Source organism: Cottoperca gobio, chromosome 3 (assembly GCF_900634415.1).
Source record: "Cottoperca gobio chromosome 3, fCotGob3.1, whole genome shotgun sequence".
NCBI classification, from domain to species: Eukaryota; Metazoa; Chordata; class Actinopteri; order Perciformes; family Bovichtidae; genus Cottoperca; species Cottoperca gobio.
Window position 1 is genome coordinate 17,059,907 of NC_041357.1, and position 24,312 is coordinate 17,084,218.

A 24,312-nucleotide genomic window follows, 5' to 3' on the forward strand; every position below is an offset into this window, starting at 1 on the left:
CTTTTTGGTTGTGTTAGCTCCATATTGTAAAGAGGCATGTTGTATTTTGGAGAACACAGAATTTGCATTGATAGAAAACTTGAGTTTCACATCCCGATGTGGAACTGGAGAGCTGGCCTTGTGGCTGAATACATGATTTAGTATATGCGTGGAGAGACAATGTGTGTCAACTGGAGATATTTAGCAAATGGCAACTTTTTTACTGGCTCAGAATTGTGTGGGTGAACGGATGGCCGCAGGCATTCAGAATCAACACAGTCGTCGTGCTCTGTGGTGTTCGAGCATGTGCGGGTGTTTGTCGATAATGTACCATGTGCTGCTACTCCTCCATTTCCAATATTCAAAGAGCTCTGTCTTTTACTGCAACCATGGCAAAGGAAAATGACAAATGGCAGAACTGTGGAAATAATCAAGTTGTGTTTGAGGCTGAATAACTGTGCATGCTTTCTTGATAGAAAATAAAATCACAGTGCGAGGGAATAGGCTGGCTGGCCTTCACTTACTAATGCCATTGTTAAAAACATTGAACATTTAGTTGCAAGATGATTGAATGTTGAATCTACTATACAATACATTGTTTTGGCTTTTTGCCAACACTTTGTTGTTGTTTCTTCGGGGCAATTTTTGTTATTTTATTTTGCTAATTTAATGGTCTGCCTTAACGAAAGAGTGAGTTAGAGTTGCTGTTCAGTTGTGGACAGTAACATAGACATACTGCTCAGGAAAGCAGCTGTAGAGTCTGCACATTTTCCCATCTAACGCAGTCAATTAAGGGTTTATTTTGACCAAACCAGAGCATATTCAGTTGACTTGTCCACTAGACAAGGCAGAGCCGGTATCCGCATTAGTAAGAAGTGCTGTTTTCTTGTTTTTCTTTTTAATTTAATGCACACAGCTGTAATGGCAGAAGACAAGCAGAACATATTGGTTGCTGTCAACTAGCTAAGTGAAACTAGCCCACAACAGCTGTACAAGTGATGAAAGCCATTTATTATCGAGAAACAAGTCCATTTCAGAAAACGCACGATAAAGGATCTTGTATCTTATCCAGGTATTGTTACTTTGCTATAGCAAGACCAGATGATGTGATTGTGTTCTGCTCTGTGTATGTGTTATGGAAAGATGTGGAGAAAAAAAGACTAAAAGCCCAATGATGTCGGCTTACCTGAATATATTTAATAGTCATGCACCAAAGCTATGCAAAAAGAGTGCTTTGACAACTCAAGGGTTTTAGATCCATCATTTAGGGAACCTGTGTATGAGAATGCTCTCTTCCCAGGTATATTATTTTCCGTAACACCTCACAAGAGAAGAAATTGCCGTAGAGTAGCTGAAATGTACCAAAGGAAAGAGCAAGTCCGAAAAGAAGTGCTGTTTTTCTGTAGTATCAACCACTGTCTATGCTTTACAATTGGAAGGTGGCATATTATGTTGAAGGGCAGCAAGTCCAACCCACACCTTGTTGACAGGTTTATACAAGAATAATAGGACAAGCTGTTTTGACGTGCATCGTACAGGCGAGTGTGTTTTGGACTTAACAATTACAGTATATTTGAAGCCAGCAGTGTTGCAGGTTCAGCGTGTGAAATGGGCATATGTGACATTAACACTGCTAGCTAAGAACAACTGTTTGATAGCCATCCTTTTATCTTTTCGATAGTATAGTATAGTATAGTATTGTATAGTATTGTATAGTATTGTATAGTATATAGAGCAGGGGTGGGCAACTGGCGGCCCAGCCCTCGCCCTCACTTTGTGCAGCCCGGAAATCAGAAATCAATCTGTCGGAGCTCCGCAAGCCTGGCGCAGTCAACTACGCAGCAGACAGCGGAACCCCCCCCCCCCCCCCCGTTGCATGAACAGCGGACAGCACATTTTTTGTGGCCCTCACTATCCTCAAAGTTGCCCATCCCTGATATAGAGTATACATTACATTACAGGCCATTTAGCAGACGCTCTTATCCAGAGCGACTTACATTGAACTAAGTACAGGGACAGTCTCCCTGGAGCAGCTCAGGAAAATGATTGGTGTGAGTAGTCTGTTGTCAGAAGATGTATATGTACTCTCAAGTATTAAACAAACTGATAAATAAAAATTGTTAGTTGTTGTAATAGGTGGAACTGATGGCTTTTTAATTGGCTGCTGATGTGACTTGGCAAAATCAAGAGTTTTTGTTCAGTCGTCAACATTAATTACATAATACATACAAAGCCACGCTCCCTTCTTGGCCCCCTCTGCATTCTCATGTTTTGTCTATGCAGCAGTTCTGACCCTTGCTGCTATAATAACACTGCTGCAAGTGCTACTTGTTTACGCACAATGTATATGATCATACATTTAAAAGAGCAGAAAAGAAGCTGTCATTCAAATAAGCATCAAATGTTGTTCCTCAGCAATAGAGGGTTAAATCAAATAACTATGATCAGTGATCCTATAAGCTAAATCTGTAAGAAGACTGCACACTATATTTGCTGAAAGCGACACATTATGTTTGAATCTGTACAATAGGAACCATTATAGCATTATTGATTTTACCAAAGTAAAGTTTTCTCCATCAATTGTGTTTACCATGTGTATTAGATTAATTTAATGTGATAATATAGTTTTCACTGAATTTCTGGCTATGGTTGTTTCAAGTATAGAATGATATAGTGTAGAGTATAATATTATGTGTACTGTGTGTTAAAGCTGCATGCTAATATGGATTTAGCACTGCATTTTGGACATAGAATGTTCGTACGAAACTTAAGTCTAATAGTAGAGCATCTTTGTATTATTTGTTCAGCTTTAATAATGTTGCATACTCATTCTAAGAGTGGAAATATATCAGTGTATAATCTTTCATTTGGATTTTGTTAGAATGTAACAGACTTGGCCCTTAATATGCACCAAATCTAGCTAAATTGCACTATTTCTCTCTCAGCCCCCATTTTAGTCATAATATAATATATTATGTATAGATCGTGTGCATGTGACGTCACGCTTATTTCCCAACCCGGAATTGTATATACACAACCAGGACTGCGGCCGATCACTTGTGAGTTGCAACGCTTCATAATTTTCTTTGTATTTAAACGTCTAAGATAAAAAGAAAATGCCAACCTTGTGCGCAGTGTATAATTGTGGTCATAACGCTACTCGTGACCCAGAGAAACGGTTCTTTAGATTTCCTAAAATCATCAAAAACAACGATCCACAAAAGAGGGATGAATTGCTGTCTACCGAACGCCGTAAACTGTGGTTTAGCAACATAACTCGTGAGGATTTAACAGAAGAAAAAGCACAATTCACCCGTGTGTGTGGCGTCCACTTTATCTCTGGTAAGAGCTCATGCTAAAGCTATGTTTTCAATGTTTACGTTAAACATTTGTGCTTATGATATACCCGAACACTGTAAGACCTTACTTCTCGTCACTAGGAGAAGCGGCAAAGCTTTATGATAGCAGCCATTTGCTCTTTTCTTCTGTGCATGTTTTTGTTTTGCTTATTCTTGAGACTACTTCACTTCTGAAAAGCAAAGCACCAATGTGAGAACATGCTTCGCTTAATCCAGCCATACAATCACAGTGTGCGAGGATAACATCGCTGCTCTTCTCACTCACAAACCACGGCTTGAGCGGTGTATCTCGAGCTCTTTGAGAGTGATTTACACGGGCATGGACGAGCACCCTGTCATCTTTCACTGGTTTGGTAAGAAGACTACCAACCCAGCCAGAAACAAAGAAATTATAAGCATCTAAGCTCTTGTATGCCTTCATTTGTGCGTTGGTTGCTCACAACGTTTGTAGCACAAGGTAGTTCACAATATCAGGATATTCAATCGGCGGTAATGAATCTAAATCCTCAATATATTCAGACGGCTTTAGCGTGTACGGGTCAAGGCCGCAAATTTGGACTTTTCCTCTGAATCTTGCCTTTGCAGAGGACTCCAGAGAGTCACAATACTTTGAAGAAGTCGGAGTTGTATTGTTGTAGTTGTTCGCTTTAGACGCCATTGTTGATTTGTTTTCCAACCAACATGGCGTCGCACGCATACGTCACACAATTTTGTCACACAATTTTGTCACGTGTTTGCACACTACCTATACGAGTCCCTGTGAGGATAAACTGAGTGCAATCCCATGAATGTTTCACCCTGCCAGATAGGATCGTATTTAGCATGCCAGAGGCTTTTTGGTTGAGCTTTTGTCTTGTTGATGAGGCCTTGGATTAATTTAATTGAAAATTGATGAAGCCGGTCCGGACAACATTACTATGAATGTTCCAACCACTATGTTGTTATTGCTATCCTTCATTTTCAGTCCAGCTACATCAGAGAAATCACTCTGTGTTATGTGCTGGGAATGTTTAAATGACACAGGTTGTATATTGAGAACACATGCAAGTTTCAGGTTGAGGCCAGCATTTGAAAAGACATCTTTTTGAATGTGATTGTTTTGTTATTATTTTATTTCCCCCAGTCCAGAGAGCTTGTTACCTTGACAACAGCAGAAGATTTGTAGTGAGAGGAACTGAGCAAGTGAGCTGAGTTTGCCGCGGCATGGCTGTGCCGAACAAACAAGCGCTGTCGCTAACTGTGTCACGAGTACTGCTGCCTTCTCATTATCCTCTCCCTCCTCCTCCTCCCCTCACTTCTCTGCCTTCATTTAATATCAGGCTTTCATTTAGCTGGTTTGTTGTTCTGCTAGTTTCCACCCATCCCAGCCATCTGACAGACTCACCTTTTTTTATCTTTGTTATATAGACAGTTTTTTCCTAACTCCCCGCTCCCTCTTTCACCCCTTCATATTCTCCTTTCCACATTTGCTTTTTATTACGTCTCATTGCCGTCGCCCTCTGTGCTGCTGATGCTTAACTTCGCACTAGTGTGTTTGGTCTTTAGATCAACTGATTTGGATCGAGCGGTCTGTGTTGGTTGCTCATGTTGGAGATATGGAGGATCAGTGTGCTGTGGTCCCTCCCTGCAGAAGCCAGGCTTTTATCAATAATGTAGATGTTTCTGAAGAGGTGTGGTGTGCATCTCTTTTTCTCTCTCCTCCCCCTGGCCCATCTCCCCCTCCCCCCCAGCTGTCTCCCCACACCCTTCAGTGTCAGATTTCCTCTCCAGTGTTTCAGCATAGAAGGGCAGATGACTGAATCTAATTAGTGAAGATATTACAATAAGCTCCGATACCTGATGCTTTGACATACAGCAGGTCGAACCCAGGCGGTTATATTGAACTGCTGTTGCCTCCTTTTGTCTATTTGGTTTAGTGCTCAGACTTAACATAGGCAGGGGGTTCATCATCGACATCACAGCACTAACTATCGCAGAGCTCTCCAGTGACAACCAACCCCCCAGATGCTATAGGCACTGTACCCTCCATCAAGCTAACACATAGTATAACAGCATTTTACAGTGGGAGGTTTGTCCCAATGAAACTAGTTTGAAAACATTTCTAAAAAAATCATGATATATTTAGCTTTCTCTATTAGGCTATTGGTTACTGAGTCTCAAAAGTATTGTTTTTAAACCTTAGTAACCTTAGATCATTTGAAAAATTTCAATAAATCAAAAACACTTTTGTTATTCTGTTATTAACTTTGAGATAAGGAAAATATGGACAGTGAAGGCATGTGTCCACTTCACCTTTTATTCAATAAAATACAACATAGCATTTCAGTAATCGCTGGGCTTTGTAAGCACCTAGTTCAGCCTGAAAACAGTCCTGTGTTGAAATAATGTAAGGGGCCTACGTTGATGGGAGGGTGTTTTTTTTTTTAAGGAGCTATTAAGATCCAGATCCAGTTTACACTGCAGAAATAAGAATATTGTGAGGAACGATTTTACTGCTCTGGAATATTTACTGCAGCAATTATTTGATATAATGTCACGACGATTGCAAGGTGAACGGTGAAATAAAGAGTTCATGTTACAAAGTAATCTGCACTTGCACATATTTGAATGACCAGCGCAGCGCAGAACCTTACCGGATGATGTCTCGTACTGTTTCAACAAAAGTTGAGCCATTTTACCCTTTCATGCAGGACGGCCATGCCTTTTTCTACTGGAGTCCTCTGCATTGGCACCTCCAATACGTCCACAGAGTGGCCTCATTCAAATCAATAAGGGGGCTGCATTTCTTTTCACCCGGCTCAAGTAGATGCAAACACAACCGTAGATTAATGTCTATCGATGTGACATTGCTTTCTATACCACATTGCTATTGATTGGACAGCAAACGACGCAACTTTAAGTTTATGTAATTTTACTGAAGTCCAGCCAAATAAACATGCTTTATTTCATCAAGCTGAAACGGCACTACATGTTAGTTTTGTCTTGCTCAGATTCTGTGCCAACATTTCTAATCCCGTGCTTACTGTGTCCCGCATATGAACTCCACAACATTCAGCCAGCCTGTGAATTTTGTTAGAGAGGATCTACTGTGCTGCAAAGACTGCAGTAGGAGTGTGAATGAATCTCCCTGCATGATGTGTATGAGGCCTGTGACAAGCTTTATGAAATCAGACAGAGGTCAGCGCTGTTGTTCCAGGTCGCCTTTCAGCTGGCTCTGATCTGTTCTCTGATAGGACAGCCAGACACAGAACTGACTGGAGAGGTGCGCTGTGGCCCTGCGGGGGCACACTGGTGTGTTTTGTGTTGTATAGTCCATATTTCCAATATAGAAGCAGCCGTGATACCAGTTTGTTGAAATGGAAGCTCTTCTTGTAATCAGATTCCAAATGACAGAGATGCAGGACAAAAGATGCCTGTGTCCTGGAGCCAGCATTAGAGCCCCTGACTCCTCCTTAATCCCACAGTACCCAGTGGAGGTCTCCCTCCTACACACGCACACACACACACACACACACACACACACACACACACACACACACACACCAACACATGTGTCACCACTGGTCATGCACATGGAACCAGCAGTCTCTCCGGTCTATTGATTTAAGCTTAGTTATGCACTCTAAAACGCACTGCTGATATTTCAGCTGTTAAGTAACGAGGGTATGTCCAGTGAACATGCAGAAGAATTAGATATGCAGGCATGTTGTCATGGTGATGCAGAACTAGAAATGTGCTGTAATTATGCATGATAATGCTGAATGTTTGGCCTCAGGTCCACATAGTGTGGAGGCAGCGCTTTTGACTACGCTAGGATAAATAAAGCCTTAGGTAAACTTTAGGTAGGAGTTTGAACGTTCACCTCTGATCTTTTAATCACCTCCACTGTCTTGTGCACAAATAATACATAGCTTATTATATTGAAAAAATATGTGTCCGTTTGTGCACACCTGTCCATGGCTTTTTTTTTTTTGCTTTCTAGTGGCCGATCTAATTGAGGATGTAATTGATGTTTTGTGTAAATTTGCCCTCTCAGCAGTTTTTGTGTGTGTGCCACACATGTGTTGCCCTCTCATTCTCTCCTGGTGTAGCTTAGTCAAAGATAATTAGCTAGGAAGCAACCGTTACTAAGGAGCCTTTCAATGCCACCCAGTGCACAACAACTCTAGCCCTGTAAACATATTGTGTTAGTTGGAAATTTCTTCAGTTTGGTTTTCTACCGTTAACACTGATGGCATGTTAGTTTTTTAGTATAGTATGTGTGTATGCAAATATATTTTGTAGAAACTTATTATTTCTACCTGAATGTTTGACAATGAGATCTTTCACCATTTGAATAAATTGGACAACTTACATGGGAAAATAATTTTGTGTGTGTGGCTGTGTGTGTGGCTGTGTGTGTGTGTGGCTGTTCTGAATGGCTGTTCTGAATGGCCACACTCTAATGCAAAGTGAAAAGCCGGCCTTCATAGGGATGGGGAGATGCAATATAGTTTTAAAATACTAGGATAACGCTGCACAGTTTCGGATAGTTTCTCCTGGAAGGCAATCATAGTGTTGGACCAAAAAACACAGGAAATATGACAGAAGTAGTTGTGTAAAGGATGAAAAGGGAGCGTTCAAGGGAAAAACCTTTGTTCCTTTCTCACCTTTGCGGTTGGTGCAAGTGTTGTATTGTCGGTTCCATAAAGTTGCAGAAATGGTCTGACAAAGCCTCCAAATACCAACACAGGCAAATCGGTAACACTTGCATTTAACCTAGGCTAAATTTAACCTGGTGCAACCGTCTCCGGATGTGTATTTGTATAGCTAGGTTATCAGTAATGTTATCCATAGCGTCTCAGATCTTGTGGGCAGAGGAATGTGTCCTGTATGTTGTCTTCTTGTTCCCTTCTTGGGAGTGTTTTCTGAAGTGTTGTATGGTGCCCTGTAAGGTTTTGTAATGTAAAAAAAAATCATCCTCTCTAATGTCAAAATATTGAAGTTTAACTTCAGAGGCTTGGCACACCTGTGACTTGCTTTCTAATTTGTCTTTGTTAGTGAACGGTATAGGCCTAATTTAGAGACTTACCAAAGGTTTCTAGATTTATTTCCACTGTTATGCTTGTTTGTGTAGTAGTGCTTTTTATATTATATTATTCTTGGTTAAAATTGTGTCTCTTGGCAGTTTTTGTAGGTGATCATCAAGGGGGATTGTCTGTATTCTGTATCCAATACTCTGTTGGGAGGGAAGTGTTCTGCTTCCTGGATGGATTATTACAATCCGTCAATCCTGTGCTTCCCGCTGGGAAAGCCCCACAGGTTCCACTCAAGTGCAAAGACAAATACGCATCTAACCATCATCCTCTTTACCACTTAGGCCATCCCAGTGAGGCCTGGCCTTAATCCTGTCCCGCATACCCACCTGCCACCCTGTCTGTACGATCATCCTTTGTACTCTATCCTGTAAAACCCTCTACAGAGGTCCTATTTGATATTATCCTGTAGCAGAGATGTACATGAACACTTTCAAATAATACACCAGAACTTACACGTTTATCTAAATGTAGATTTTGGGGTAAAATGCATTTCCCATGCAAGTATTGCATTTTTAAATTGGGTTAATGTTGACCACTAGTTGCTACTGAATGTTGGTCCTCAGCCCCTTGTCATGCTTTAAAACCAGATTGACGGAACAAATATGCCTTCAAATGGGGGGGGGGGGACATTAAATGGAATGTCACCAGTTTAGCCCAGCACTGGGCCTCTGTTAAATACCCCCTCATGTCCTGCCTCCTAAATCCCGATAAACCCTTGTCCTCATGGTATGGAAGTGGACTGGGGGGGGGGAAGGGCAGCCAGCCAGGGAGGTTAGGAACATGAGTGGGACTGGACACTGGGCTTTCGCTGGTTAAGTTTGATTGTCTTGTTTTTCATTTGGCTACTTATGGGTTAGGGGTTTGCTGCTGCATTCTTTCTTATTTGGATACAACTACTGCCCAATGTTGCATAATATTGAGTAACCTTTGCTTTGTAACCTGAGTCAGCTCTCTGACTTTAGCAGTCTTCAGTATACAATATGTGCTACTTTTACAGTCAATTAAACATGATGACACAGATAAATATTATCATTATAATTAAATATTATGACAAGGGATGATTGTCTGTTATGAGGTTGATGCAATGGCAATATCATTACATAAACCTTCTAGATAGCATCATTATAATTGCATACAGCCTTACATTACTTTTCACATATAATACTATATGTTTATCACATGGGTTTACAGATATTAAATTTGAGAGGGATAAAAAGAGAAATGTTATAAATTCAGTAGTAAGTAGGTATCCTACATTTGGGTATTGGACTCAGTATTGTAATGGGAATAATCTGATTGGAACAGTAACTTGCATTATAGCTATAGGAAACTCAAACTTGTGAACTTCTTATTGAATGTGTTATTACACTTATGGCCATGCTGTCACGTACCAGAAATGTCATCATGCTATTTAATTAGTTTTCTATCTTTTACTTTCTGGTTCAGAGCTGTGGTACCAAAGAAAGTTGTGAATTGTTGCCTTAAACTGCAAACGTTTCCAGATTTGAGATTATTCTTTTCTTAGATCAATAGATTTAAAAGTAGGGTGACTTGGTGACTACTGTGTTGGTGCATTTTGTAAAAGTTATGGACATTTTCCAAGTGAACTGAGAATTATTTTCTTTTTACAGTTAAATTGCCTACACAAATCGACCAATAGATGTGTTTTACTGTCATATCTGTAGCTTTGAGCAGTTGTTCAATCAGCTTCTTGGCTTCGCTACATTAATGTGTTTCCATGTGTTTGTAACGCACCACAAAATAAAGACTGTTTATTAGGGTTTCATCAAATGTTGTTTAATCTTTTTTTGTACGTTTGTATACGGAAAGTGCAACTGGCACCATTTGTCATGTTCTTTCATGCTCTGTCACAACAAAACACTGTTTTGGATTGTCTACATTGCTATAGGGGGTTATCGGCGGGTACATTTTCAGCCAAGAATCAGCCCATATACATGATAAACTGATAATCTGTCTATACTTTGGGCAGGGGAGTTTGGGAAACGGTACATACGGTTCAGGACAAATACAGGTTTGTGATACTTCATGACCACATAGAGCACAGGGACAGTGCAGAGCTAGGTCATTTTGGAATAAACCCAGTGTTGGAGTGCTTAATGTTGGGCCGAAGAAACTAAAAGGGGACCAGATGCATGTCAGTGCCCCTGTATCCTGTTCTTCCATAGGCCTTTCTCAGCTTGCCAGAGAACTGTGGATAAACTGATCCTGGGAGGAGAAACCTGACCCTCTGCGTCCACCCTAATACCTGTTCATCGTAAGGAATTTGAAACTTGTGCTGTGCCAGTAATTAATGCTTTGTCTTGTTTTCATCTTGTTTTTCAGGACTCAGACGGCAGGTGTTTTTCTAGTGTGGGATTTTAGCCCACTGACATTCTCCCACAGCCATGGAATCGGTATGTTGACAGATTTTAAATTCTAACCATCAGTCTGATGTTAAGCTGTTTTTAGGGAGCTTTCATTTTAACACTATAAGTTAAGCAATTGTTTCTTAAAAATGTGTTTTTTGGCTTTTCGGTTTTTCACTTGCATCATAATGCATATGCAGTACATTATGGTGTGTGTTTGTGTCCGGGGTACTCTTGTGAACACATGATTGTAACGCCACAATGGCATCTTTTTATCATCCTTCATCTGTTTTACATTTTGGTAATACATCATTTCACCATATAAAGAATATTGGGTCCTCTTGAGTCGTAATGCTTTGTTTAATGGAGTTTATGTTGGTGTCAGCCATGTGACAAGTGAAGACATGTAGTTTGTCTCGGATGTTTTGTAGTTTCTTTTGCTTAGTAAATGATACCATTTCAGTTGCGAAACCTCAGGTACCTCTTGTATAACCACACAGTGTGTGTGTGTGTGTGTGTGTGTGTGTGTGTGTGTGTGTGTGTGTGTGTGTGTGTGTGTGTGTGTGTGTGTGTGTGTGTGTGTGTGTGTGTGTGTGTGTGTGTGTGTGTGTGTGTGTGTGTGTGTGTGTGTGTGTGTGTGTGTGTGTGTGTGTGTGTGTGTGTGTGTGTGTGTGTGTTTGTTTAAAAAAAATAAATAATAATAATTAACCAGTGTAAAGAAAAGACTGTGCTTGAGTGTTCTTGTATACATATGTGCATCAGGCACTACCCTTTATTGTCAGTCATGCAGGAGGCTGTGTGCAGGAGTTGCTTGTACCAACAGGCAGGCTGAAAGCGCAGCAGCATTGAGCTCTATCCACTGGAATGCATGTATTAAGAATGGGGCTTAGTGCATGCCTAGTGTGTGTGTGTGTGTGTGTGAGACTGTGAAAGTAGGTCACAGCTTCTGTAGTGCAGAACTAGCCTGTGTCAAACAAAAGCCCTCCATTACCCTCTCTCTCTCACTCACACATACATTGCACACGTACAAATACATCTTCATGTTGGTTAATGTGTCTGTTCCTGAAAGTCCTGATTATGTCAGATTCTAAAGAATGAGTGACATCTTAATGTCACCGTTCGACACCAATCGACCTGCTGGCATTGTATACAAGCCACACCTTGATGTCATAGGACATAGTTGTTCAAATTTCTGTCAACAAACACACTGCCTTGCTTTTACATGAAGGTTGCAATCATGCTTTGCATTCACTGCAAAGGTGCATCGGTCTTGAAGGCATTGACAGAAGTCTTAGTGTTTTGCTGCAAAATGAATGAATGCTCTAGCTATTATGATTTATATTTTAAATTGATATAAACGGAATTAAACGAGCAACGCTGCTGGTCTGTTTTAGCATAAATAATATTTTTGTGCACATTGTTAGAACAAAAAAGCAGTCGTAACTGAACCACTTACAGCAAGTAAACCCTAGTTACACATAACATTTAGCATAAATGTACACATGTTTACTAAGAAAAGACACAAATTGATCTTGGGATTTTAAGAATCTCGTCCAAATAAAATATGAGTTAATGGATAATCAATTTATTTATTTATATTGAGCCCTAACCAACACCTGCAGCACTGGCTCATCTCCCTCCCTCTTCGGCAACATTTAATCTATCTCCCTCTGTCTTTGACTCTCTTACCCTCCTCCCACCCACCTCTCTTGTGTCTGTGTGCCTGTGGCATTGCACCAGAAAGAGCTGCTACTGTTTACCTCTCCGAACCGCCTATATCTGCTTACTGTTGGTGGAAACCAAGGAAACTGATCACAAAGCTTATAATGGTGCCAGGAGTGGAGTACATGTTGTGTGCCTGTGGGCCTATGGTGGCTGGACACACACACACACACACACACACACACACACACACACACACACACACACACACACACACACACACACACACACACACACACACACACACACACACACACACACACACACACACACACACACACACACACACACACACACACGTGTAAACCCTCTCCTCATGTGATGCCAGTCACATGGTTTCCAGGCAAGCAGCTAAGTAAATCAGAATCAGACTTTTATTTTTAACTGCTTTAAATCCTCCACCTGGTCTCCATGGTTAGCAGAACTGACTGAGATGCCTGGTAATCATTTGTCCTTTTCTTCTCTCTCAGTTTCTCTTTTACTATGTGACTATTGATGCCACTTCTTCTTCATTAAGTTTATGCCTCTTATCTGTCTACCTGCTTCCCATGTAGGTTAGGGTATGTAGGTACGTGTGGGTTAGGGTGAATATAGAGCCACTACAATGTACAAACGTAGTATACATTAGTGGAAACTAGTAGCCCTTTCACACGTACATTGCTCTATCTTCTATTGCAGAGACGCTTGAACAAGATTGTAGAGCAGAAGCTGTTGCATAATAAGCGTTACGTTTTTATAACGTGACTGGATAAAGAGGTATTACCACACTAGACTAGTCTGCACCGGCAGCTTTATAGAATCCCCAATTTAAAATAAACGCCACAAATTATCAACAATATCGATTCCATTATTGATTCCTCCCTATAGATCTGATTATTTATCCATTCATGATAAGTTGTTGGGTGGTAAAAGAGTATATACAGGTTTATTAGTGCCACGTTTGGAGTATTTTTTCTCTCCGCAATTGTGCAAAAACTAAAACGGTATACACTGCATGTGATCGTCATTGCACATGCGCAACTATGTGGAAAGCATCGATAAAAAGAATCGATAGTCACAGAGGCATGCGATTCGCACAACGGTGTGATTCCCAAACCTACTCAGAACTTAAATTAACTGCCTTTTTATTTACCTGTTGCAAATAGTTTGGTATGAGTAGCCAGATGCGTTGAAGTTTGCCATTATTGCATGTCGTACACAAGCTTTCTGTGTGAGTGGTGTCTTCTCTCTATGCTGTAGCCAGTAGTCAGCACTGCTGATATCATCCTGACCGTTATCTTTCAGCAGCGGACCTGAGAGGGGAGGTGTCGGTGCGTTCGATTTGGTGCAGATGAAAGGCTGAAATTCTTGTAATCACACCTTTTCCACTGGCTCCCTCACAGCTCCCCCTCTATCTCCTCCTCTTCCTCTAAAGCAGGGCTTGTTCCTCAGTGGGGATTAGTGTGTGCAGCAGCTCTGAAGAGGGAAGTGGGTCCTGCCAGTCACATTACATAACTCGCCCCCGCTAGTGCGGCTCGGCCTGGCCCGGCTGGAGAGACGACTATAGAGGCTTTGTTTTCCCAGCCTTCTCTTCTTCCTCCCCTCTGCTGCTCCTCCTCCTCCCCCTCAGGCAGGCTGCACACTGATGCCGTATAGAAGGAGTCTGTTTACAGGGAACAGGCAAGGCACTGTGGCATGGAGTGCGGAGAAATACGCTAATAGCTAGCTGAATGGCAGGGAGCTCACCTCTTAGGCAGAGGAATTTGGGGTCTGCCATAGGTCGTACAGTTTCAAGGAGATGGGAAGCAAGGAAATGCAGTACTATGCTTTACTTGTCAGTGACTCCACATCACATCAGCATGGCCAGTGGTGACATAACAGGTTAGGGTTAATTTGAAGAGTGTCAGAGCTATGCGTTACATTTCTCAAGGTTGGCAGGTTGTGAGATAGCTTGTGAGTATTTCCTAATTCGTGTTTTTAATTTGTGTGTGTGTGTTACACTCTCTCTCTCTCTCTCTCGCTCTCTCTCTCTCTCTCTCTCTCTCTCTTTTCCCCCCACCTGGCAGTCTGCCACTGTTAGTAGGGTGGGTGTAATGGAGGTTCAGACCAGTTAGCACTCTGAGTTAGTAGAAGTAACTTGTAGGTGTGAGAGTGAAAAAGATAACCATCTTGCAGCATTGAGTCTAAGGCTTGTTATTTATTTTTGCATTGTTTTCTCTAAGAAATTTGGAATGTTGCTCGTGAGAAATGACATTGAACTTCTTGAGTAGAGATGATACAAAAGAAAAGTAACATGGCTGTCTGTTGTCTGCGAGTATGTAATGTAGTTATACCGAATTTGTACAAATTAGGTTGGGTCATAAAAAACATCTATTACGGCAAAACCTTTTGGCAATGTTCACAAAGAAAAAGAATAGCCAACAAATATGCATACATTGTATTCACCCTCCTGCTATCTAAATAAAAAATAATGTGGTTAAGCAAATATAGATGAATAAAGTAATATCTCTGAACAACCATGAGCACAGGATGTTGGCAGTTTTTTTTTTTCTTCTTCCTGCTCTTGCTGGGAGGTCATGGCTGCTTCCCAGTCACTGTTTTCCACAAGCTTAAGTACATGTTAATACACACACGCTCAAACAGGATCTGTACCTGATGGTTAGACTGATTTAGACTCACTGCTGCTTTATAATGTTGGTGGTCTATGAATTGCCATGTATTTTTTTGTTTCATGTCAGTCTCCCTGTTGAGTCATATCTGTTATTTTCTTTTCGTGTAATTCTTGTTCATTTTAAGCATCACTTCTATATATGTACAGCAGCTTTTTTTCTTTCTTTTGCAGTCTGGCTCGCATATATGATTTAATTTATCTTCACAAGGTGTTTTCATGGCACTTTCATGGTTGCTTGCAAGTCGTAGTCTAGTAAGTATGGATTGAATATAAAGTATCATAATATGTAATCAACTTGCAAATCACTTAGAAAATGATATGGATTGTATTGATGATAAATATTTATTATTGTTGGTTATCTGGTATACGTCTTACGTCTTGAATAACTTTTTTCAATTATGTTTGCGTGGAATAACTCATTTCATATTGATAAGAAACATTCACACAATTTGATATTATGATAGTATTGTTCTAACATTTATTTAAAAATTAGAATATTTCCCAACCCTACACATAATAGTGATCATCTCTAATATAAAGTTTATTCTACTGTTGTAATGAGCGACTTCAATGTCAATTCATCAAAATGCTAGTCGAGGACTGTGTCTCTAGTTTGCATTTGTAGTATATCTTGGCTTCATGTCTGTATTTTGAGATGGGCTTGAGTGTGCTTTCAGTGCGTCAGCCATGAGCCAAGTTCCCATCAAAGTGTAGCTGCTACACCAAAGACTTAGTTTAGATGCGACTGCTAATTTTAGAGCTGCTAGGCCCTTGTCCAAGGTGGGGGAGGATAAGATAACATTGAAGTAGCCGTGCCTCCTTTCACAGTTAAGTTTTGTTTGTTCATCCAACAACTCTTATCCAGCTGCACCCAACAGCACTTGTCCAGCCCCTTTTGGATGTTGTGCGCTAATACGTGCGTTGGGTGTTGTTTATGTGTGTGCAAATACAAATTGCACGGGATTGATCGCACAGAGGAGGACACTCACTGTCACTGATCTGTCGATATTGTTTTCTAGAATAGATTGATATTCGTACCATTGGTATTTATAATGTCATGCAAAGTATATGACTAAACATGTGACTGTGTAGCTGACCGTCTCATCGCTCGTTCTTTGCCTCGCTAATGCTCTTATCCTTCCATAATCAAAACAAAAGACAGCAAAAAAACACAAGTGACATGTACAGCCTTATATAGTCCCATATAGTCATATATGTCTCAACATGTGTGTAAGAGCTCAGCCTGGATTAGCAGCTAGTTTGAATTGATCAACTTTCTTACTTAAAACCATATGTACCATATTTGTTTCGTCTGTTCTAATCTTTTGCAGAATGAGAATGCAATCTTAGTCAATAGACCTTTTTCTAGGAAGGCAGTCAAAACCATGCAGATGGCAGCTAAGATCCCCACTCTACAGTTTCTAGCCATAATGGAAGCGATAATGGACTGATTTGTTTGTCAGAAAGGTATCTGGTTTCAGGAAGTTCTGCTCTGAATGGCATGGACATGTTATTCATTCATTCATTCATTCATTTATTTTCTGACAGTGTTCTGAATCCCGTCAATTTGAAGGCGCGCACACAGACAAACTGTTACGCACTCATTCAGCTTGTACAACACATCAAACCCATACATAGGCCGTGTGGCAAAGCTCTCCCAGTCTGGCCCGACTACCCTGTCCCTCTCACAGCCACAGAGCAGTGACCTTGGTTTCAAGTAGCTGTACTCTGTTAGAAAACCAACACCTCTCCCGGGATGGGCTGACCTTGTTGTCTGACAATACTGTAAGTCTGCACGCCCCTCTCTGTCTCTCGCTCTCATTCACTTACGCACACAGCTCAACATCAGCAGCCTAAACAAGTTCTTCTGTGTTAACTTCACCATTGAAAATCCAGTACAATATACTGTATAGAAGTAGGTCTCTTTGTCGTGTGGTTTAAAAACAAAGGCTGCATAACTGTGAGGGTTTGGCAGGTTTGGGCCTCTCCTATACAGGTGTTCCTTCATCAGACAACTTCTCCTCTCAGTGACAACATACTTTATTATAAGGGTGTGTGCAGCAGTGTACTGTTGTCCCCTCCCTTTATGCTCTTGCCTTTTGATTCCCTGCACCTGTCCGGCTGTGCACACTGCATGGATGGGTCCAGGCATGTATATCCATTTCCTTGAAGGCCCATAACTGAAAAACAATCTCCGCTCACTATTTCACTCACAGCTTATTTTGCATATTTTAGCCTTCTCTTTTTATTTTTTGAATCTCTTGGTGCCACAGTTGAAGATCAAATTAGTAGGTACAAATATTGTCACAGCAGTGTAGTGGATGGTTTAGTTTTCTTCTATCTATGGTATTGTTGCATGCGGAAGTAGGGAAAGCAAATTAGAAGGGTATAACGTTTAGTGTTTACATGCACTCTCAATGTGATTTATAATCGGAGACAACAAATCATGCAATTATTGCAACTGTTATGTAAACACCACAAACAGGTTGTTGTATATTATGTTAGGTCATTATCCATGTAAGCATATCTGAATAAGGGGGCTGTGATGCTCAGCATTTGAATTTTCCCATACTTGTACCAAAACCGACACATCAACACCCACCTCCGTAAAGGCCTTAATGTACTCTTTTTAATCATTGAAAGGAAGGAAAACTGCTATTGGAAATATATCATAAATACTCCTTCTGAGTAGGTGGTTCAGCTGAGCCTGCAGCGGCACAGAGACGCAATATAAACAAACTTGATAACTGTAGCTTACCAGCCAAGGACAGATATCAAAAGAGGACTAAAACAAATTTCACATCTTAGATGAACATTTGCAGGTAAGCTGTACAAAATGCAAGATGATATGAGGATGTGCTCTAACTGGAGGGCGTTTTGCCTTCTAGCTGGTTCAGAAAGCCAAGGTGAAACGCAAGATATGTGTTCATGCTCGTCGATAAGGAGACGAAAATGTGTGCTGTAGTTTACAGTATGTGGTCAGTGTTCCTCATACCAATGCACATTCAATAGACCAAATACTTCAAATTATAACTTTCTCCCTTCTAGATACTTATGCTTGAACAAGTACATACACTTATGTATAATGTCATAAAGAATATGTCCTGTCCTATAGGCTACCATACTTCTTTGTGGAGGTTTATACAAGCATTCACTTGTGTAAACTCTTGCAAAAAAAGATATTGTGCATAGGGCTGTCGAATTAACGCGCTAATTTCGATTAATTAACCACAGAAAAAATAAAGCGTTAAAAATATTAACGCAGATTAATCGCGCTCCTAGATGCCCCTGATTTGCTCCGACAGCATCCCCCCCCCCATCGCACGGAGCGCTCACAGCAAATATTGATATATGCGATTAATTAATCACAAAGCTTGTATTTAATTAATTAATGTCAGTAGGGGCTTGGACTGTGAGCCGTAGGGTTGCTGGTTCAAGTCACCGACCATACCTAAAAAATGGAGTGTGACTGCTACTTGGAGAGGTCCCAGTGCCCTTGAACAAGGCACCGGACATCCCCCTTCCCCTCTCACTCCCATTGCTCCCCGGGCGCTGTCCTATGAGCTACCCACTGCTCCTAGTACTAGACTCCTGGTACTAGGATGGGTTAAAAGCACAGAATAAATTTCACTGTGTGTGATGTGTGCTCTGCATGTGTGACCATTAAAAAGAGGGTTTCTTCCCTCCAAATCTTAATCTTAATTAGATAAAAAAAAAATGTAATCGCTTGACAGCCCTAATTGTGCATGTAAACTTAAATTATATGATTTATGTTTTGATACATATCCTCTTGAAATTGCCAAAAAGTATTTCAATGGAGGAAAATAGGTGCTTTTGCTGATAGTTTGTTCAGTCTGAATGCTGAAATGCTTAAGACATTCTCATGTTCACTTAAATTTATTGGCCAGGTCTTTGGCCTAGGGCATAAGTATCTTGTTGAAGGCCATCTGGAAATACTTTTCCTCTTTATTTATATAAAAAGAGCTTTGCGAAAATACTCAAACCTGTCAGCATTGTGTTTTTTGATGTGTGCGGTTCAGTTGTGTGTATGTGTTTATGCTTTGCGTCAGGCTGCAGGCTGTGTAAAAGCTGGTCTGGAGCCAGCAGCCAGCCAGCAGGACAGACGAGGAAGCAGATGGATCTGTTTGGACTTAACCCTTCCCACGCCACTTCATCCTCCTGGCCCTCCTCTTCCGACTTGCACATCTCTCTGCTGAGTAAAAACAGGGGAGCAGAGAGGGAGTGTGTGTTTTGTGGGGGGGATGGGCTGTAGATGTATTGCTACTAGTACCACGCAGAGAAAGCAGGAATACGGACAGAAACCAGAGAGAGCAAGATAAACTTTGCCTTTGCAGACTTTTCCTCCACAGAGCCCTTGTGTGTTGAACTGTGCTGACATGTGGCTACTGTCTCAATGTTGGAACTTCTGGTCTGCTCTGTTCCTCTGCTGTCTCTCTTTAGCTCTCTTTCTCTCTCTTGTACACGCTGCTGTCTGCTCTCTCGACCAAACCAGAACTTTGAATGTTTGTCCAGGGAAAGTTTTGCCCTTTTCTGGTATACAGAGTCACCACACCCTGTGAGATACACTGGCTGTCTGCCGACTCATCCGTCTGCTTCCTTGCTCTGTCTTATTTTCCGTGTTTGCGGATTCACCTGCGTACATGGTCATTTTGGTTCCGTGGTGAAACCTTTTTGTCACAGACAGATTCCCATCACTATATACAGTACACTTAAATAACTTTTTTTAAACATTAGTATGCAGTAGTACTCATGCACTCAGAGGTGGTTTGACTGTGACCATGTTGCTCAGACAATTGCATGGCCTGGTCAATTTGTGACAAGTGTGCTTCATAAATGGTTTGAAAGGGATGTTACCCTTTACAGATTTCGCTACAGTCGCTCTCCCCTGAGTTACAAACATGTAACATTTACCAAAATGGTGTCCATTGAAATTCACAAACAAAGCGATATTTCTAAGAGTGGTTGATATGAACTATACCTAAGCTTGCCCACAGTTTTTAAAATGTAATCATCATTTGAATTAGCCTGACAATCTTTCTTAGTACAAGACATCTGTATGCTTTGTTCAGTGTTACATGACTTTATGAGTGTTTAATATATGCCTATGTGTGTCATTCAGTGATTTGTGGACTAAATGTTGCCGGAAATTGGGTTTTCTATCTAGCTATTTAGATTATTGGACTATGGTTCATTGTCCATCCTTACTTAAATTTGGTTTTGCCACTCAGTGATGTTTAGGCCATAATATCACATGAACATAGGATATGTATGCTCTTTGGGGCATTTGCGAGTCACAGAGTTTGTGGGAGAATGCAGGGTCCCGGTTAATTGCATATCAATGGTTGCCGAGTAAAGTTTCTGGAAGACACCCTCCCTGCTCTCCCTGCTAACCAGCAGACTGTAAATAGAAAACCCTGAGGAAAGATCAATACCAACTCTGCCTGTGGATGAAGAGGGAAGCTCATTGTGTAAATGAATGTAGTAGAGATGCACAGCATGTTTTATAGTGTAGATGTCCTTGTATGGTATCCAGAAATTTCCCCATCTTATTTCCCACATTAGAGTGGCTGGGCAAGTTGTTCTACTTTTGTCTTTTTGTCTACTAAGCTATCCTTAAACTTTTTGAGACTGGCAGTATCTTATGGAGAGGTCAGTATATTTCTAGCTGTTCTCCTCTTCTTCACTTTGCAAGAGAAAGCAGCTGAGGCCGGTGAAATGATGTCATCTATTTCTATATGGTAACAATAGCTTTAGTTCCCCTTTTCTTTCCTTTCCAATCCTTCCTGACACACCTCCATTACCACCACCACCACGACCAATACCCACCCACTGCACTCTGCCTCCCCTTTGCTGTCCACCAACAGAAGTGAGAGCTGAATGTGGCAGGGGGGATGGGTGGTGGGACAAACATCTGTGGCCCTCTCCACCCCTCTCTGGGCTCCACTGCCTCGGCCTTATTGTTCTCAGAGATGTAGATAACCATAACAGAAGGAGAGCAGGAGAACCACAGTCAACTAGAGAAAGGGGCAAAGAGGAGGAGCATTGACGGGCAGCCTTTGTATAAAAAAAAAAAAGTGTCAGGTCTTTAGTGTGGGTGTTTTATGAGGTATTGGGTGGGGGATGGGATGGGAAGACAAGGTTTTTATGGAGCTGAACTCTGATTTAAAAGACATAATGTTGTTGGATTTTTGTAAGTCAGCTGGTTAAATTTACTGTCCTCTGGTTTCCACCTCTGATCATCTTCTTATACGGACACCAACTGACACCCCAGGAAGGGCAGGGTTCTTCTGTTCTTACATAGTGATCATCAGAACTGTGTTCTGCTCACGCTTCCTATTTCACCCCTCTTTGCTTTCAGGACAGAGTTGGCCTATTTTGTAACCTTTGGCCAAAACTTAATGGCCCTGCTTTGACACCCTCACAAGCGTCACACCCTTTCCATCATTTCACTTGAGCTGAGTATTGAACCACAATCCCATTGAAGTACTGACCAAATTGGCCATTTTCTTAGTTTTTAAAGAGGAAAAGGTAGTTAAACGTAAGCTAACAAAAAGTGTTGTCATTTTATGAGGTACCAAAACTTTCCATTGGTATCAAAAAGTTTTAATTGATAACTTACTTCTCCTTCTCCCTTGTGAGGGAAAGGACCAAAAAAAAATCATCAATGGCACAACAATATTAAATTAGGCATAACTCTAGATTTGTAGGTTTGAGACAAAATTGCTCGCGGGACATCAAGACCACTGCAGCGATACGTAGGTGTGATTAATATCGTACGAAGATGCTGCCGAAAAAATTAGACTCTGTGCAACGGGGAGATGAGAAAAATCTATGCAGTTTCAACTTTTTGGCATATTTGCCTCATGTTCAATAATACATAATTTCAACTGGCATTGGAACCCCCTTAAGAAACTGTGCTCTTCATTAAATATTTTCTCTTTTTCACAAATGTTTTTGTGTTTCTTCTGAATAAGGGAATTTTAATCAAAACAGATGATTTGTCAAACATCAGGCAGTTTAGCTATTGCAGTTGTGTGGTTGCTGAGCAAACACGGGTTTATCCACATTGCACATCAGAGGCCAGTAGATAACCTTTCAGTAGCCTTGTGAAGAATCAGGGGTTTGCTTGTGTGGTGGTGTGGCAGGATTTTGAGATTAAGTTAGTTTGTTTCCGCTACACTGATGCCTGCCAGGCTCCCACAGCGTTTGTGTTGTACAGTATTTGACAGCTCTGACACCACCTCTCCTGTTTGACTTGTCTCAGAAAAGGCAGAATGCAAAAATTGCATTTTCTTTTTAAGAAACCCTCTGTGCCCATTTGCTCGGTTGGTGTAACTGAGTGGTGTATGTTTTTGTACCAGTATTTCTAGAGACCCAGAGGACCCAGTCATATTGATCTTGATCATAAATGTCAAACATTTTATCTCTGACATGCTTGTTGCTATTTTATTAAATTCTGGATATTATAGACTTGTTCTCTTCCATCTGATATTTGATGGAAAGACTTTTATCAAATATTTTGGCTACAACATTCAGAGCATATCTATAATATCTCGGGCCAGATTGCCTGCGCATGGCACAGAGATGGCTGAGCCGGCGACTAACAGCGCAAACAGTGCTAACAACGCTAACAACGGCAACAGTGCTGACAGAGCTAGCACTGTTAAGCGCTATGCTTACGAGACAACGACGCTATCAGCGGTGCAGTGCAGAGTGGCGGCAATCAGCTAGCCAGTGGGACACACACACACACACACACACACACACACACACACACACACACACACACACACACACACACACACACACACACATTGACTCGCATGCACGCACAGGTGGCCCGGCTTCCAAAACAAAGAACAGAGAAGCTCTGATTGCAACACACACAGTGGGAGTGTTACTCCATTCGTAGTTTGCTGCTATATTATTGTTCTGAATGTCGTTTAGAGAACCATTTTAAAAATGTAAAGATGAATTAACAAGGGGTACACATGAAAATTGTGAGGTATCATTGCACATTTAATTCTCCCATGTTTCTGGCCGTGAACGTTGTAGAAAGAAATGTGGATTGTTTAAATTTGTTGGCTAAATCAGCCTGTTTTATTTCTCCAGAACCTCCCGCGCTTCATTATTCAACATTTGCTCCAGTTGTAAAGGGGTTATATTTAGAAGTGTTGTTGGGGAAACCAACACACAATGTATACCAAAGCGTTTCAGTGTCCTATTCCTCTGATTTTGAATGTATTGCAGATTATCTCAAGACACAAAAAACAATAAGCCTCAGTCTTAATCACTGTTAATGTCACTTTCACTGTCATCCTCCTCATCCTTAAATATCTCCTTGTTGTCTATTTTTCTCTCTTCTTCACTCTCTTGGTCTGACTGCCATCTCCACCTACACCTTCAGTGTTTATTAAAACAACCAATTTATTTGTCTATTAAAATAGGAGACTATTCACTTCCTTGAAGTGACAAGTTCAGCGCAGCTTCAGTGTTTTACATGTCAAATGTTTCACTTATAGATCGTGTACATGTGACGTCACGCTTATTTCCCAACCCGTAAGTCAACCATGTTGGATGATATACACAACCAAGACGGCGCCCATTCACGTGTGAGTTGCTGTAACGCTTCGTAATTTTCTTTGTATTTAAACGTCTAAGATTGAAAGAAAATGCCAATCGTGTGCGCAGTGTATAATTGTGGTAATAACGCTACTCGTGACCCAGAGAAACGGTTCTTTAGATTTCCTACAATCATCAAAAACAACGATCCACAAAAGAGGGATGAATTGCTGTCTACCGAACGCCGTAAACTGTGGTTTAGCAACATAACTCGTGAGGATTTAACAGAAGAAAAGCACAATTCACCCGTGTGTGTGTGGCGCCCACTTTATATCTGGTAAGAGCTCATGCTAAAGCTATATTTTCAATGTTTACGTTAAACATTTGTGCTTATGATATACCAGAACACTGTCAGACCTTACTTTTCGTCACCAGGAGAAGCGATCTTTTTTTGGCCGAGGTAAAATCCATATCGCTGACTGGTAAATAAGGCACTTTCTTTACATGTGATGGCAGCCATTGCTCTTTTCTTCTGTGCATGTTTTTGTTTTGCTTATTCTTGAGACTACTTCACT

The 24,312-nt window shown here is 41.0% G+C and overlaps 1 long non-coding RNA gene across 1 annotated transcript in view; it reads left to right on the forward strand.

Moving 5' to 3' along the window:
• Positions 1-24,312, forward strand: part of LOC115004341 (uncharacterized) — a 75,488-nt gene that overhangs the window by 13,216 nt on the left and 37,960 nt on the right. Inside the window, exon 2 of the long non-coding RNA XR_003831835.1 lies at positions 10,760-10,830. This is a non-coding gene — a long non-coding RNA (uncharacterized LOC115004341). The remainder of the gene's footprint in view (positions 1-10,759; positions 10,831-24,312) is intronic.